Raw genomic sequence first — 17824 nt, forward strand, 5'->3', positions numbered from 1 at the left:
GTATATATATATATATATATATATATATATATATATGGAACAAATAATGGTGATCTGGGGGAGCTGATTCAATCACTTATACATACAGTATCACCTTAGATATCATAAATTTATAGACATAATTAAAAAAGTATTAACAATTTAATTTGTTCTACAATTCCAAGACAGATAGAAAATACTTCGAGATACAGTAATATAAAGTATAGGTGTATAAATTATCCAATGATCACCATAGTATCGTATAATCTTGGAGCAATCAGGATTTGCACTTGATTATTGGCTCATGTAGATACAGATGGAATTCATAAAGGAAAAACCCAATGCGTTTCGTCAAGATGACTGCATCAGGGGCTGAATCCTAAGTATGTGATAAACCTAAGTATGAGCAATTTTGAGGTGTGAACCTTCTCCTGATTAATTCCGCCTAAGACGAGGTTCGATAGTAGATTAAAACTAAAACATGTCCCATTAGGGATCACAATCTAAAAATTCCATATACTGAGGAAAAAATATATGTATGTGTCTAGTTCTATTGCATAGAAGTCTGGTGCACGTGTATCCTTCCAAAGCAGAAAGTGACTTTCTGCTTTGGAAGAAAGGAAGTCATGAGTCCCGAATTGTAGACAGATTAAAGAACGTTTTTGTGGTGACTTTTAAACTGTTTCCAGCCTCCTGAGTGCTGCCTCTCTCCAAATCTCTGCATACTGTAGATAGGGGTGCAATCCCCTTAGGAGGGCACCGAAGCACAGTTACGCCTGGAGTGGTAACTGGAGTGCTTGGGCATTTGGATCTGATAAATATATATATATATATATATATACACACACACACACACACACACACACACACACACACAATACCATAGGCAGCTACAGCAGCTTAATTATCATCAATTATAATGAGCCTGCTTATTTAGAAGCCATGGAGTGCTGCCTGTCCCCCCTCTTCTACATGTATGGCTCCAGCTGGTCAGCGGGAGGGCACCCAGGTATTATCTGTTTATGAGGAGTGCCGGTCAGTATGTGCATTATTTGTTTTTTAGTTACTTACCAGTTATTTATATAGCGCACACATATTCTGCAGCGCTTTACAGAGAATATTTGGTCATTCACATCAGTCCCTGCCCCAGTGGAGCTTACAATCTATATTCCCTATCACATGTACACGAACACACACACACTAGGGTTAATTTTTTGGGGGGAGACAATTAACCTACCAGTATATTTTTGGATTGTGGGAGGAAACCGGAGTACGCGGAGGAAACCCACGCAAGTACGGGGAAAATATACAAAATCCACACAGTTAGGGCCATGGTGGGACTCGAACCCACGACCTCAGTGCTGTGAGGCAGTAATGCTATCCATTACAACATCCGTCCCGCCCATATATATATATATATATACAGTACTGTTTTAGGCAGGTGCAAAAAAATGCTGCTAATTATGAATGCCTTCAAAAATAGAAGTGTTCATAACTTATTTTTATCAATTAATGCTAAATAAATGAACAGAAGAGAATTCTAAATCAAATCAATATTTTGCCTCCAAAACAGCATCAGTTCTTCTAGGTACACTTGCACACAGTTTTTGTAGGAACTTGGCAGGGAGGTTGTTCCAAACATCTTAGAGAACTAACCACAGATGTCCTGTGGATATAGGCTTGCTCAAATTCTTTTGTCTCTTCCAAATCATCACTTCTAGGACTTCTTGTTCTTCTTTACATTGAAGTTCATCCTTAATGACATTGGCTGTACCTGCTTGTATTTCTTAGCATAGCATTGAGGACACCATTAATCCTGACCAAATCCCCAACTCCATTTGCTGAAATGCAGCACCAAACTTGCAAAGAACCTCCACCATGCTTCACTGTTGCCTGCAGACACTCATTATTGTACTACTCTTCAGCCCTTCGGCAAATAACTCGCTTTCTGTTACAGCCAAATATTTTAAATTTTGACTCATCAGTCCAGAGCACCTGCTGCCATTTGTCTGCACTGAAGTTCCTATGTATTCGTGCATAGTTGAGTCATTTGGCCTTGTTTAGACTGAAGCAGCATATAAAAGGAGATGGTGTAGCACTTGGTCCCATAAAGAAGAACACAGGAAGCAGAAGCTGTGATCAACGTTTTAGTACTTTCAGTCTTGATGACGATATGATTGAAATATTTAAATATATATATATATATATATATATATATATGTATATATACAGTACTGTGCAAAAGTTTTAGGCAGGTGTGGAAAAAATGCTGCAAAGTAAATCTAAGTCAAATCAATATTTGGCGTGATCACCTTTTGTCTTCAAAATAACTTAAATTATTCTAGGTACACTTGCACACAATTTTTGAAGGATCTCAACCCCCCACCCCCAGTAAAATCCGCCACTGCAGGGAGTTAGCTGGTTGCAGTCTGTAACTGCACTGGCTACACAGTGACTGGCAGTGATGACTTCTATTGGAAGTCCTACCTAACAGTCAACCCCAGTATAGGCAGTCCCATTGGTAGGTGTTACCTCCCTCGGGACTGCCAGACTGGGCTGTGATCCCCAGGCAGCGACTGGCGCATGCTCAGCCAAGTGGTGGCTTGCCTGCGCATGCATAAACCCCGGCTTCTATGGACTGCAGCCACTACAGTCCATAGAAGTCGTGGGTTTGCGTATGCGCAGCCAAGCTGCATGTGCCAGACCCAGGACCCGGCTGGCGGCAGCAGCGGCTTTCCTCCTCTCCCGTGACCTGGCCCGCAGTACCCCCCTCCTCCTCAAAGGTAAGAGCCGCCACTGGAGAAGGGGCATACACCCAAAAGTGTAATAATGTTTGTTAGGGATCATAATATAGGCAGATTGCCAAATGAATGCATACCGAAAGAGCGCAAGATTACTGTATACGTTTCTGTTAATTTAGGATCATGTACCCTCAAATGTTCTCTAAGTTGTTGGTGTTGAAGCCATGAGAGCACAAATGGGGGTCATATCCCAAAGAATAAAGGTAAAAACACAAGTGCTATACAATTTACTGTATACATTTTTAGATAAAGGGTGATGTTTGGAGCAAAAATGTAAAGTGGCAGGTGCTCAATGTATGCCAATCTGCTTACCAAATAAATGGTCATTAATGCATATTTGTCATTGTGCCAAGAATTACTTATCATCATCAAAAGTAGATATGCAGATTCTTTTGGGCAGAGACAAGTTTTTACCCAAAACGTTTTTGCACTATATATGACAGCATTGAGACTATCATGGGATATGGTAATCTAAAGGAAGGTACAAACAAAGTTGAAGAAAGATATAAAGAAATGGCATCATTAGAAGGGGTATTGTGTACAAAATGCCACAGTTTGGATGTCAGCCTGATGAAGTCCAAACATGACAAAGCATGTAGGGATTTGTTATTCCACCACACATGTAGCAAAAATTTTATTTTTTTTCAATAATTTTTAGGCAGCCTCTTGCCCCACTAAAAGGCATTTGACGTTGTACTCCTTTTGTTTGCCACTGAGCTCCTCATGTTGTGACTGCAATAACAAGTACAAAGTGATAGGTCAATGAGACAATGGAAACAATGGGGCAGATGTATTAACCTGGATAAGGCATAAGGATGTGATAAACCAGTGATAAGTACAAGGTGATAAACCAGCCAATCAGCTCCAATAAGTAAATTCACAGTTAGGAGCTGATTGTCTGGTGCATTTATCACCTTGCACTAATCACCTGCTTATCACTTCCTTATGCCTTCTCCAGGCTTAATACATCTGCATTCTCCCCATTGACTCTAGTCTGCTGACAGTAGGGAAAGTGGGCTGAAAGGATACCCAAATGCAACATTTCTGCCTTCCGGGTCAATTTTGCTGTATTTCTACTTCCTGTCACCTCAGATATCAATGTCTCATCTGTGTAAAATAACCAATCAAAAATAAAATAAAATAAAAATAAAGATAACATTAAAAACAGAACAAGCCATTAAAAAGAATCATTGTAAAGTTAATCATGGCAGGAATTCATAAGGAAAAAATTATTGTCATGGCAGTTCTTTGACTTGCTGTTGTCATGGCAGTTCTTTGACTTGCTGTGCACATGATGTCAGATGGGCGACATGCCCTGTGGCTTTCCATACAGCGGAGAGCCTCTTCAGGTACCCCGCAAGGAAGAAAGGTCTGGTTGCCTCTTCAGGGTGCTCTTAGGGTAGAGACCATGCTGCACCATCAGCCTTACATTCTGGTTGGTGGCATCAGTTGCACATCCCTCGTTACAGCTCTGGAATGTGTCAGCCCTGCTTGCTGTGCAATTTTCCTTTACAGCTTACCATGTCTCACGGAGATAGCAGTGCCAAAGTTCTTTTACTTTGGGAACTATATGAGTCACAAGTATATGAGCTAAATGTGAAACTAGTGTGTACACTGTGGTAACTTCTATACACATGGAAGATGTCAGTTGATTCACACCTAAAAAAATCTATGTGACAACTAGTGTGCACTAGTGTTTGCATGGACCCATAAAATGATGCTCAGTTGTACTTATATACAAGGTGCTGATTCAGAGGTGGATGCTAAAACAACATCCACTGCATCTTCTGTGGTGAGCTGCTGCATCCCAAGGCGCAGCATCGGATCATCTGTGTGACCATAGGACATCAGGATGTGCAGTGAAATCACGTTACCGGAGCTAGTGAAGCTGTGCTTGAGATGCAACTACTGGCTTTCCCTCGCCCAGAAATGGGACTGTCATGCCCCCTTTTTCTGGAACACTGCCCATCGCTTCCCCCAAGTGTCAGCAGCATGTTAATCACGCTTCTGCTTTGGGGGCACTGTGAGAGACATCACAGACCCAGAAATGCGCATGCGCAGTGCATTTTGATGTTTAGCGTTCACCTCTGAATCAGCCCATAAATACTACTCAGGTTTCAGTAAATGGATATCAATAGAGAATAGAACTAAACCATCATATGAAACAAATGAATGGATGATCTTAACAAATTAAGGGGCATATGTACGAAGCCTTGGAGAGATAAACTATCAACCAGTCAGCTCCTATCTGTCATTTTTCAAACCCAGGGGCCTATTTACTAAGCTTTGGATGGAGATAAAGTACCAGCCAATCAGTTTCTAACTGCCATGCCACAGGCCTTGTTTGAAAAATGACAGTTAGGAGCCGATTGGCTGGTACTTTATCTCCAGCGACTTTATCTCCATTGAAGACTTAGTAAATAGACCCCCCAGTCTGTAATATGGCAGTGAGGAGCTGATTGGCTGGTACTTAGGGCCTAATTCAGATCTGATTACTGTTGGGCGAAATCACACAGCGGCCGATTATCGAATGACTGCGCATGCGTATGCACTGCAATGCGCAGACGCAAGCCCAAACAGCGACAGAATGGTGCAAAAATTTAGATCGCTAGGCATACGATAGCTGATTGATAGGAAGTGGACGTTAGTGGGTGTTAACTGCTTGTTTCCTGGGAGTGTCATGGAAAACGCAAGCGTGCCCAAGCGTTTTCTGGGAGGGTGTGTAACGTCAGCTCCAGCCCTGAACACCCTGATTCTGTTGCACTGTAGGTGTAAGTCCTGGGCTATGCACAGACTGCATAGACTGGAAAAATCATTTGATGGTGAGTGAGTTGCGAATGGATTTGCAGATGTCCGCTGTCTGGCAAAGTTTTTGCACGGCGTACGCATGCATTCGCACACTTGCACAGGGCGGGCTTTCACTCTCTATGGACGGCGACTATCTGATCGCAGACCTCTGCAAAAATGCAGCGGAGCGATCAGGTCCAAGTTAGGCCCTTTTTCTCTATCTATTTTATCACTCTTCAAAGCTTAGTACATAGACCCCTAATTCTTTTGTGCACAATAACCAAACCCCTCTTCCTTTCAAAACGTGAAACAATGGCTATTTGGGGCAATTGTTCATGGCATGAAACCTGGAAATGTTTTTTAGGGAATAAAAAATGGTTTAATGATCTTTTATATCTGCTTTCCTACGCACATATACTGATGAACATATTGCGGACCCCACAGTATGTACAGACATTGCTTCATATACAAAGAATTCCCTGGCTAATATCTCATCTAGTGGGCTGTCGTCCATCTGAGCAGCAGTTGCTAATATCAATGGCTTATTTACTCTACTCAGTGTGGAATAGAAATGTATTCCTACTGCAGTCGCTATAATCACTGTATAAGCATCAAGTCATTTTAGAGGATTTCTGCAAGAACTGAATTGTAGAATATAGGCTGTGCAAATAAACTGCAATAAAATTGGTATCCGCTCAATATAAGGGATTACACACGAGAAGTGCTTCTTATATCTGAACATATGCTTATTTGATATTTCAGCTGCTAAATTATAGTTCTGTATAATGAGTGGCATTTCCAGCTTTCCCATTCATCTCATCTCCCGTCTCTTATTTAGTTTAAAATTAACAATTTTTCTAATTTAGGAAAACAAATTCAAAAGTATAGCCAAAAATTATTCTTTTTTTTTTTTTTTAATTGGAAACTATTTAGACCTTTCATTGTTCTGCTTGAAAGAATTATTTGTTTGTTTTTGGTTAATACAACTTTTACGTTTTAAATAAAGGTGCCAGGCAGTGGTGTTGGGTAGTAACAGAGTTCTAGTGTGAAACGTCTAGCAGATGAGGTGGAAAATAAATCTAGTGCTGGAGCTATTGCTACTTTCTAAGTTTGAGAAGCTCCAGATGATTTATCCATATGCATATATGTCAAGAGATAGTTGAAATACAGAAATGTTCTAGAGCTCTCTATATTTAGTGCACTGTATATATTGGAGCAAAACTGGGGTTTGGAATTAAAGTTATGTTCATAGGATTAAACATTCAACACTTGCAAGGGAAAGAAAATCGTATACGGTGTGTCCTCATTCACCCAGCATTTCTGCACCACATGGCGCCAAACGCTTGGGGTGATGTAGACGCTCCACCGCAGGATGGGATTCATACTTCTTACATTTTGCATCTTATTTGCATCGTGACTGCATATAAAGTCTCTCAGAGTATACAAGGCTACACTAGATTGGTACTTTTGTCACAAAGGAATGGCTAGATGGTTTGCCAGTACAAGGAAGGGCATCTACTAGTAGCAACATACTGTAGATGTTCAGGAATGTTGAAAGAACCTTGAAGGTTCAAAAGTGTCATTAATATATCAAAGTCCATCTTTGTGCCACATTACAGCCACCCGCATCATTAAATAAAATGTTTTCATTATGCTTCTAAGACTCACTTTGGTCCTTTATTTATTATTTTATTTCATTAGTGCAGAAACGCTAGGAGAACCCAATGCTCTCCAGCTTCAAGCTGGTACAAAATTTAAGTCTGTTTGCACAACAAAGATGGATGTATTGTTTCCACATAGCAAAGATCAGCCCTAAAATGGAACCATTCTATCCTTATCTCATTTAGTAATCTTGCTACACATAACAAATTCTAGCCAAGGCAGGAAAAACGCTAGCCAAGGCAGTAATTTGCAATGCCTTTTTCTGCATAAATTGAGGCGTCTGATGTCAGCTAATAAGATTTTCCACCGTATCTCTGGGTTTTTTTTGGGAAGTCATAAATAAGGACCTCTACTGTATGTGTAAAAATTAGAGATGTGCACCGGACATTTTTCGGGTTTTGTGTTTTGGTTTTGGATTCGGTTCCGCGGCCGTGTTTTGGATTCAGACGCGTTTTGGCAAAACCTCCCTGAAAATTTTTTTGTCGGATTCGGGTTTGTTTTGGATTTGGCTGTTTTTTTTGTCAAAAACCGCTGAAAAACAGCTTAAATCATAGAATTTGGGGGTCATTTTGATCCGATAGTATTATTAACTTCAATAACCATAATTTCCACTCATTTCCAGTCTATTCTGAACACTTCACACCTCACAATATTATTTTTAGTCCTAAAATTTGCACCGAGGTCGCTGGATGACTAAGCTATGCGACCCAAGTGGGCGGCACAAACACCTGGCCCATCTAGGAGTGGCACTGTAGTGTCAGACAGGATGGCACTTAAAAAAATAGTCCCCAAACAGCACATGATACAAAGAAAAAAAGAGGTGCACCAAGGTCGCTGGATGGCTAAGCTAAGCGACCCAAGTGGCCGTCACAAACACCTGGCCCATCTAGGAGTGGCACTGCAGTGTCAGACAGGATGGCACTTAAAAAAATTAGCCCCAAACATCACATGATGCAGAGATAAATAAATAAAAAAAGAGGTGCAAGATGGAATTGTCCATGGGCCCTCCCACCCACCCTTATGTTGTATAAACAGGACATGCACACTTTAACAAACTCATCATTTCAGTGACAGGATCTGCCACACGACTGTGGCTGAAATGACTGGTTGGTTTGGGCCCCCACCAAAAAAGAAGCAATCAATGGGTTCCGGCTGACTCGCCGACATGAAGAATACAGACAGCGAAAAGACCGACAACAGAAGACAGAAAGACACTAGTTAGACAGTAGTGAGAGACCGACAGTTAAAAGTCAGACAAAGTTAAAATAAAGACAAAGGAAAACCCGACAAGACCAACAGTCCGACAGAAAAAAGACCGACAGTTCATTAGTCAGACAACAGTCACATCGACCACCCCTAATCCGACATTGCATAAATCGACAACAAAACAGACCGACAAGTCCTTCATCAGACAAGATTTATACCGAAACACAACAGACCGACAGTATATATGCAGACACACAAAAGACCGACAAAACACAAGTCCGACGTGCATTTGACCGACATGACAAAAACCTGACAGTGCATACATAGACAGTAAAAAAGACCGACAATTAATCAAACAGACCTCGGTAATATCAACAAGTAAAAGACCGACAGTGTATGCATAGACTGGCAAATGATCGACAAATCATAAAACAGACAGCAATAATAGCGACACATAAAAGACCGACATCATATACCTAGACAATACATACATATAAAAGAATAAAATAATACCGGCACGCAAAAGATCGACAGATTATTAGGACAGGGGCCAATATATCGATATCATAGACTTCTGAGACTTTCATTTCCCCAAGACTACCCTCCTACATACATGTCGCCGCGTACACACCTGTACCCTCAGCTCCAAATAGGTTAGGCGGGTGGACGGTTGTCACCCCAACAGCCCACGGCGCTACCCTCATCCGTGGAACTACAGGTCCCAGCCACACCTGTCAGCTTTACAGCTACCAAGCCCAAACCATACAGGCCAAAGTCATGAGTGCAAGGCCAAACCCCCACACCCCCACCCTTCCCCGCAAAGCACCCCATCCCCACAGTCACCCCTCTTCCGTCCGTCCCCCCGCGATGTCTGGGCGCCCTGTCCTGGACGCCTCCATCATCACCCCAGCAACGGCACCATGCCGTCTAACCTCAGGCGCGCCTACGCTTACAGCGTTACCCCTGGCGCTACCCTCATCCGTGGAACTAGAGATCCCAGCCACACCTGTCAGCCTTACAGCTACCAAGCACAAACCATACAGGCCAAAGTCATGAGTGCAAGGCCAAACCCCCCCCACCCCCCACACACACACACACACACACTCCTCAGTAGCTATGCTGGCGACGGGGGGCGGTCCAAGACGAGACGCTATGAGTCCCGTCCACCCGCAATAGCTATTGAGAGCGTTGCGTCCAGGTATGGTGGCGACGCCGTGACTGAGTGTACAGGGGTGGTTAGGAGAACTACAAGTCTCAGGACAAATGATAAGGGCCTGTTTCGAAGTAAGAATACTTGTCTAAGAACTGTCTGTAATGTGTAATATTGTTTTTTGATAATGAATGTGTGTCGGTCTTATGTGTGTCGGTCTTGTGCTTATCTGACATGTGGCCTATCTGATTTTTAAATGTCTATATATGTTTTGTCGGTCTTTTGTTTGTCGGTCTTGAGCTTATCTGACTTATGTCCTGTTGGACTTTAAAATGTCTACATATGTTTTGTCGGTCTTTTGTTTGTCGGTCTTGAGCTTATCTGACTTATGTCCTGTTGGACTTTAAAATGTCTATATATGCTTTGTCGGTCTTCAACAGTGTCTGTGTAATACGTATCTAATTGATAATTGTCGGGCTTTTTTAATGTCTGCATACACGCTGTCGATCTTCGAGAGGTCTGTTTACTTTCATTGTCTAAGTTATCTATGTCAAGGTATGATTAATGTCGAACCATAGTTTGACGGTAAAACTACATTGTCTGACAATCACTGTCGGACTAATCTTTGTCGGGAAAAATAGATTCGAACCCCAATCAATCTCTCCTTACACAAACTGGTTCTACAGAGGCAAGATGTCCACCTCCTCCTCATCGTCCGATTCCTCACCCCTTTCACTGTGTACCAGTGGCGTGCGGTGAGGTCAGTGGCTGGTGAGGCACTGCAACCATAATGTCTGCCGAATCCCGCCGATGACCCCTACAGCCGCTGAGCCAATGCCAGCTACCCCCGCCACCGCCAATGGCTTACAAACTCGCCCACACATCAACTGCCCCGGCACTCCACCACTAATTCGCATCTCAGTCCGATGCCGCCAATGCCCGCAGCCTGCCTGCTCATTAAACTTTTGATGAGCAGGCGGCTAATATATTGTACATTTTTATAGGAAAAAAAAAAATAGTGTTTGGGACTGGGGAGGGAGTGGGAGGAGAACATGAATGCAATTTTGTTGTCCAGGGCTTCCATTAACTTAATAGCACCGTGGGTGTGGTGCTATTAGGTTAATAGAAGTCCTGGACAACAAAATAGCCAGCAGTGGGTGACAGGGAGAGGGTGACGCTAGAGAGAGGGTGACAGCTGTGGGTGACAGCTGTGGGTGACGCCAGGGAGAGGGTGACAGGAAGAGCGTGACGCCAGGGAGAGGGTGACAGGAAGAGCGTGACGCCAGGGAGAGGGTGACAGGAAGAGCGTGACGCCAGGGAGAGGGTGACAGTGAATGATGCCAGGGGGAGTGTGACGCCAGGGAGAGGGTGTTAGCAATGGGTGACAGGGAGTGATGCCAGGGAGAGGGTGATTGCAGGGAGAGGGCGCCAGGGTGTGGGTGACGACAGGGACTGGGTGATGACAGGAAGAGGGTGACGCCAGGGAGAGGGTGACAGGAAGAGCATGACGCCAGGAAGAGGGTGACAGCAGTGGATGATGCCAGGGAAAGGATGACGGGGAGGGTGGCAGCAGTGGGTGACAGGGAGTGACGCCAGGGAGAGGGTGATGACAGGAAGAGGGTGACAGTAGTGGGTGACAGGGAGAGGGTTACGCTAAGGAGAGGGCGACATTAGTGGGTGACAGGGAGAGGGTGATCTGCATTGCCCTGGACCCTTGAGGGCTTGTAACAGCAGCTGGATACCTTCCTGGTAGCAGACCAGACTATCCTGGTACCAGTAACTTCAATGAAGCTCCACTGTCCACCTGAGCACTACCCCTGTCGAGGTCTGCAACTGGTCTGGACAGACAAGCAGGGAGCAGTGGTCACTATGGGCTGCGACGGCGGCTGCTCCCCCCGCTCCCACTGCTATTTCTTCTATTGGCGGTGCCTACAACCCCCCCCCACCGAATCTCTGACACTCACCGCGGGCTGAACGTTGGTTGTCTAGCATTGGAGGGGGTGAGTCAGACCGAACAGCTGCGGCGGCGGGTCTCCCTCCGGGAGTAAGTATCTGAGGCGACGGGGAAGGTGGCTGGGAGGAGACAGTGCGAGGGCAGCTGATGTCTTAAGAGGTCACAGTGTGGTATGGCATAGCAGCGGCTGTGGGTATTATTACCCACAGCCGCTGCTATGCCAGACCACACTGTGACCTCTCTCCACACTAGTGCCATGTAAAAGAGGTCAGTCTGAGGTAGACGGACTCAGCAGCGCCCAATCAGCAGCAGCTCACCGGCGCCCAATCACCTCCTCCACAGTGACAGGGGCGTGCTTTCATATGGGCTGTCAAAGAGGCACATCTACTAGTGCTGCTTACAGAGCTTTTTTTTAATGGGATTTTACTCCCCGCAGCTTGGCCCCGCCCCCCGCTTCCGGCCCTTTTACATTCTCAGCGGGAGGCACCGACAACGGTGCATCCAAAACACTTAAAAAATGATTAAAATAATACAAAGATACTTGTGACAAAATCTGTGTCATAAGTATATTCTTTGTATTATTTTAATCATTAATGACAGGGGAGGCACTGCCTCCCCTGCCCCTGCACGTCCCTGCTGTGTACATCCCCCTCCTCACAGATTATTAATTAATCCCTACTGGAATCCACCATCTCAGGTCTTTGTGTATTTTCTGGAGGCAATTGCTGGTGAATGTCTCCACATTTTCTGGAAGTAACCTCGTACGCCGATTGCTGACAAGGTGAGTGGCTGCACTAAACACTCTTTCGGAGTACACACTGGAGGGGGGGCAATTTAGGTAAAATAAAGCCAGTTTATGCAAGGGCCTCCAAATTGCCTCTTTTTCCTGCCAGTATACGTATGGACTGTCTGACATGCCTACATGGATGCGGTCACTCATATAATCCTCCACCATTCTTTCAATGGCGACAGATTCATATGCAGTGACAGTAGACGACATGTCAGTAATCGTTGGCAGGTCCTTCAGTCCGGACCAGATGTCAGCACTTGCTCCAGACTGCCCTGCATCACCGCCAGCGGGTGGGCTCGGAATTCTTAGCCTTTTCCTCGCAGCCCCAGTTGCGGGAGAATGTGAAGGAGGAGCTGTTGATGGGTCACGTTCCGCTTGACTTGACAAGTGTCTCACCAGCAGGTCTTTGCACCTCTGCAGACTTGTGTCTGCCGGAAAGAGAGATACAACGTAGGCTTTAAACCTAGGATCAAGCACGGTGGCCAAAATGTAGTGCTCTGATTTCAACAGATTGACCACCCATGAATCCTGGTTAAGCGAATTAAGGGCTCCATCCACAAGTCCCACATGCCTAGCAGAATCGCTCCGTTTTAGCTCCTCCTACAATCTCTCCAGCTGCTTCTGCAAAAGCCTGATGAGGGGAATGACCTGACTCAGGCTGGCAGTGTCTGAACTGACTTCACGTGTGGCAAGTTCAAAGGGTTGCAGAACCTTGCACAACGTTGAAATCATTCTCCACTGCGCTTGAGTAAGGTGCATTCCCCCTCCTTTGCCTATATCGTAGGCAGATGTATAGGCTTGAATGGCCTTTTGCTGCTCCTCCACCCTCTGAAGCAAATAGAGGGTTGAATTCCACCTCGTTACCACCTCTTGCTTCAGATGATGGCGGGGCAGGTTCAGGAGTGTTTGCTGGTGCTCCAGTCTTCGGCACGCAGTGGCTGAATGCCGAAAGTGGCCCATAATTCTTCGGGCCACCGACAGCATCTCTTGCACACCCCTGTCGTTTTTAAAAAAAATCTGTACCACCAAATTCAATGTATGTGCAAAACATGGGACGTGCTGGAATTTGCCCAGATGTAATGCACGCACAATATTGGTGGCGTTGTCCGATGTCAGAAATCCCCAGGAGAGTCCAATTGGGGTAAGCCATTCTGCGATGATGTTCCTCAGTTTCCGTAAGAGGTTGTCAGCTCTGTGCCTCTTATGGAAAGCGGTGATACAAAGCGTAGCCTGCCTAGGAACGAGTTGGCGTTTGCGAGATGCTGCTACTGGTGCCGCCGCTGCTGTTCTTGCTGCGGGAGGCAATACATCTACCCAGTGGGCTGCCACAGTCATATAGTCCTGAGTCTGCCCTGCTATACTTGTCCACATGTCCGTGGTTAAGTGGACATTGGGTACAACTGCATTTTTTAGGACACTGGTGACTCTTTTTCTGACGTCTGTGTACATTCTTGGTATCGCCTGCCTAGAGAAATGGAACCTAGATGGTATTTGGTACCGGGAACACAGTACCTCAATCAATTCTCTAATTCCCTGTGAATTAACGGTGGATACCGGACACACGTTTAACACCACCGCAGCTGCCAAGACCTGAGTTATCCGCTTTGCAGCAGGATGACTGCTGTGATACTTCATCTTCCTCGCAAAGGACTTCCGACTTCCCCTCTGGGATGACGATCGACTCCCAGCAGCAACAACAGCAGTGCCAGCAGCAGTAGGCGTTACACTCAAGGATGCATCGGAGGAATCCCAGGCAGGAGAGGACTCGTCAGACTTGCCAGTGACATGGCCTGCAGGACTATTGGCGTTCCTGTCTAAGGAGGAAATTGACACTGAGGGAGTTTGTGGTGTGGTTTGCAGGAGCTTGGATACAAGAGGAAGGGATTTAGTTGTCAGTGGACTGCTTCCGCTGTCACCCAAAGTTTTTTAACTTGTCAATGACTTCTGATGAATGCGCTCCAGGTGACGTATAAGGGAGGATGTTCCTAGGTGGTTAACGTCCTTACCCCTACTTATTACAGCTTGACAAAGGCAACACACGGTTTGACACCTGTTGTCTGCATTTCTGTTGAAATAATTCCACACCGAAGAGGTGATTTTTTTTGTAATTTGACCAGGCATGTCAATGTCCATATTCGTCCCACGGACAACAGGTGTCTCCCCGGGTGCCTGACATAAACAAACCACCTCACCATCAGAATCCTCCTTGTCAATTTCCTCCTCAGCGCCAGCAACACCCATATCCTCATCCTGGTGTACTTCAACAGTGACATCTTCAATTTGACTATCAGGAACTGGACTGCGGGTGCTCCTTCCAGCACTTGCAGGGGTTGTGCAAATGGTGAAAGGCGCCACCTCTACCCGTCCAGTGTTGGGAAGGTCAGGCATCGCAACCGACACAATTGGACTCTCCTTGGGGATTTGTGATTTAGAAGAATGTACAGTTCTTTGCTGTGCTTTTGCCAGCTTAAGTCTTTTCATTTCTCTAGCGGGAGGATGAGTGCTTCCATTGTCATGTGAAGCTGAACCACTAGCCATGAACATAGGACAGGGCCTCAGCCGTTCCTTGCCACTCCGTGTCGTAAATGGCATATTGGCAAGTTTACGCTTCTCATCAGACGCTTTTAATTTTGATTTTTGGGTCATTTTACTAAACTTTTGTGTTTTGGATTTTACATGCTCTCTACTATGACATTGGGCATCGGCCTTGGCAGACGACGTTGATGGCATTTCATCGTCTCGGCCATGACTAGTGGCAGCAGCTTCAGCACGAGGTGGAAGTGGATCTTGATCTTTCCCTATTTTACCCTCCACATTTTTGTTCTCCATTTTTTAATGTGTGGAATTATATGCCAGTAATCAGAGCCAGCCATAGGCATATGTAAACTAGGCAATTGCCTAGGGCATTTGATATGCCTAGGGGCATCAGCAGCTTCTGCTGATTAAAATGATATGCGGCATGCCTATATTCTGTATGTAGCATTTCATATGCAGATACAGCCACAGTCTCACACAGTATATAGGCATGCTGCATATCAGTTTAATCAGCAGAAGCAGCTTGTGCATCCTAGCCACATAGCAATGCAAATAAGATGCATTTTCATAAAAAAAAGGTGCCCGACGTTAGCATTGATGCAAGATTTGTGAGGACACATCTGTATCCAAGCAGAGGCAGAGGTCACAGTGTGAGTGCTGTGTGCATGTGAGTGGGTTGGTTGTGCAGTAGTGTTCGGAATATGTGTAAGGAGCATTATGTGTGTCATGTAAAAATGCATTAATAATGTGCAACATATGTGTAAAGGGCCACTATGTGTGTCATTATGTGTATAAGTGCATTAATAATTAGCGGCATATGTGTAACAGGGTACTACTGTATGTGTGTCATTATGTGTATAGGGGCACTAATAATGTGCAGCAAATGTGTAGGGGGCACTATGTGTATAAGGGCATTAATAATGTGCGCCATATGTGTAAGGTACATTATGTGTAAAAGGGCATTAATAAAGGTTGTCATAATGTGTAAGGCGCATTATGTTTATAAGGACATTAATGTGTCTCATATGTGTAAGGGGCATTACTGTGTGGAATTGTGTATAAATGCATTACTAATGTGTGGCATTATGTGTATAAGGTGCTCTACTATGTGGCGTTGCATATAGAAAGGGCACTACTGTGTCGTCTAATGTGAATAAAGAGCAATAAGGTGTGGTGTAATGTGAATAAGGAGCAATTCAGTGTGATGTAATGTGAATAAGGGACTCTACTGTGAGGAGTAACATTTATAAGGTAAAGTGATACTACTGTGGGATGTAATATGAATTATGGACACTATCGCAAGATAAAATGTGAATAAAGTTGCAGTACTGTGTGGCGTAATTGGAATTGGGGTTATTGTGTGGCCAGCAAGAAGATTCCCCTTTTTGGGCTGTGCATCAACTGTGCGAACTGTTCCTATTTAAAATATAGGGGGTACAAGGACTGCTATGGGTGTGGGGTGATGGTGCTGGGAAAGAGGTGCAAGGTCAGAGGCAGAACCAGCGGTGGTGCTAGGGGGCACCAGCCAAAATCTTGCCTAGGGCATCATATTGGTTAGGGCCGGCTCTGCCAGTAATATATCAATAGCAATGGCCTACTGTACTGCACTATATATTTATACTGTTGGTCACCAAAATGCTGCACTGTAATACTAGAAGCTATAGAAAAGTATATATATTATTGTATATATATCAGTACAGAGCAGTGTAACTGTGACACATGTGTCCTGACAAGCAGTATAGAAGCTATAGAAAAGTATATATATTACTGTATATATCAATACAGAGCAGTGTAACTGTGACCATGTGTCCTAACAAGCAGCATAGAAGCTATAAAAAAGTATATATATTATATACTGGTGGTCCCCAGTCCCCACAATGCAGCACACTGATCAGATATTTGCAGCACACTGAGCACAGATATGGAGCGTTTTCAGGCAGAGAACGTAGATATTTTCAGCACACTGAGCACAGATTATTTGCAGCACACTGAGCACAGATATTTTCAGCACACTGAGCACAGATTACGGAGCTTTTCAGGGAGAGAACGCTGCCACGTCCTCTCCTTTCAATCTCCAAAGCACGAGTGAAAATGGCGGCGACGCGTGGCTCCTTATATAGAATACGAATCTTGCGAGAATCCTACAGCGGGATGATGACGTTCGGGCGCGTTCTGGTTAACCGAGCAAGGCGGGAAGATCCGAGGCTGCCTCGGAACCGTGTAAAATGGGTGAAGTTCGGGGGGGGGGGGGCGGATCCCGAGGAACCGAACCCGCTCTTCTCTAGTAAAAATAGGATCTGAGGTATACTATAAAAGATGAAATAATCTACTATACTCATTGTAATTGTCACAACCAGACCTACCTGGGCAGGAAAGGCATGTGGGTTTAAAAAGGTTAATCAAACCAGTTTAGTTTTGCCTTGCAAATGATTGCTGTTTTAAAAATATGAGCATTCTCGGCCAACATCCTTTACCTTCGTCAAACTTGGACTCTATTACATATACCCCATGTTTATCTAAAATTGACTAGAATGCCCAAAATGATAATTTATGTTTTTAAGCAGAAAGCTCTGTCACCACAAAGATTTAGCTCAGGATGCCTTTAGCTTGTCCCTGTCTCATCTCCAACTGTAAACCAAAGAATCCCCTGCCTTAAATGTATCTCTTTTGATAACACAAAGATGGAACATTATTACATGATATTTATTATGACCAAAAAAGTCACAATGCTTGTTGAATAAAATGGTTATAACAAACTGCCATATTCATGCAAAACACTCTTCAAATAAGTCAGGAATAAAAATTGTTTACGCAGACTACTGCAGTGTTATGAAGTTAGAATCCAACAATTCAACTGTAGAAAATTGAGCCACAAAAAGTGAGAATTCCTTCAATTATTTAATTATGTTTTAAACACTCATCCTTACCCACACCCTCCCTTTACTCTGTAAATTCACTGC

Source organism: Pseudophryne corroboree, chromosome 9 (genome assembly GCF_028390025.1).
Source record: "Pseudophryne corroboree isolate aPseCor3 chromosome 9, aPseCor3.hap2, whole genome shotgun sequence".
NCBI lineage: Eukaryota > Metazoa > Chordata > Amphibia > Anura > Myobatrachidae > Pseudophryne > Pseudophryne corroboree.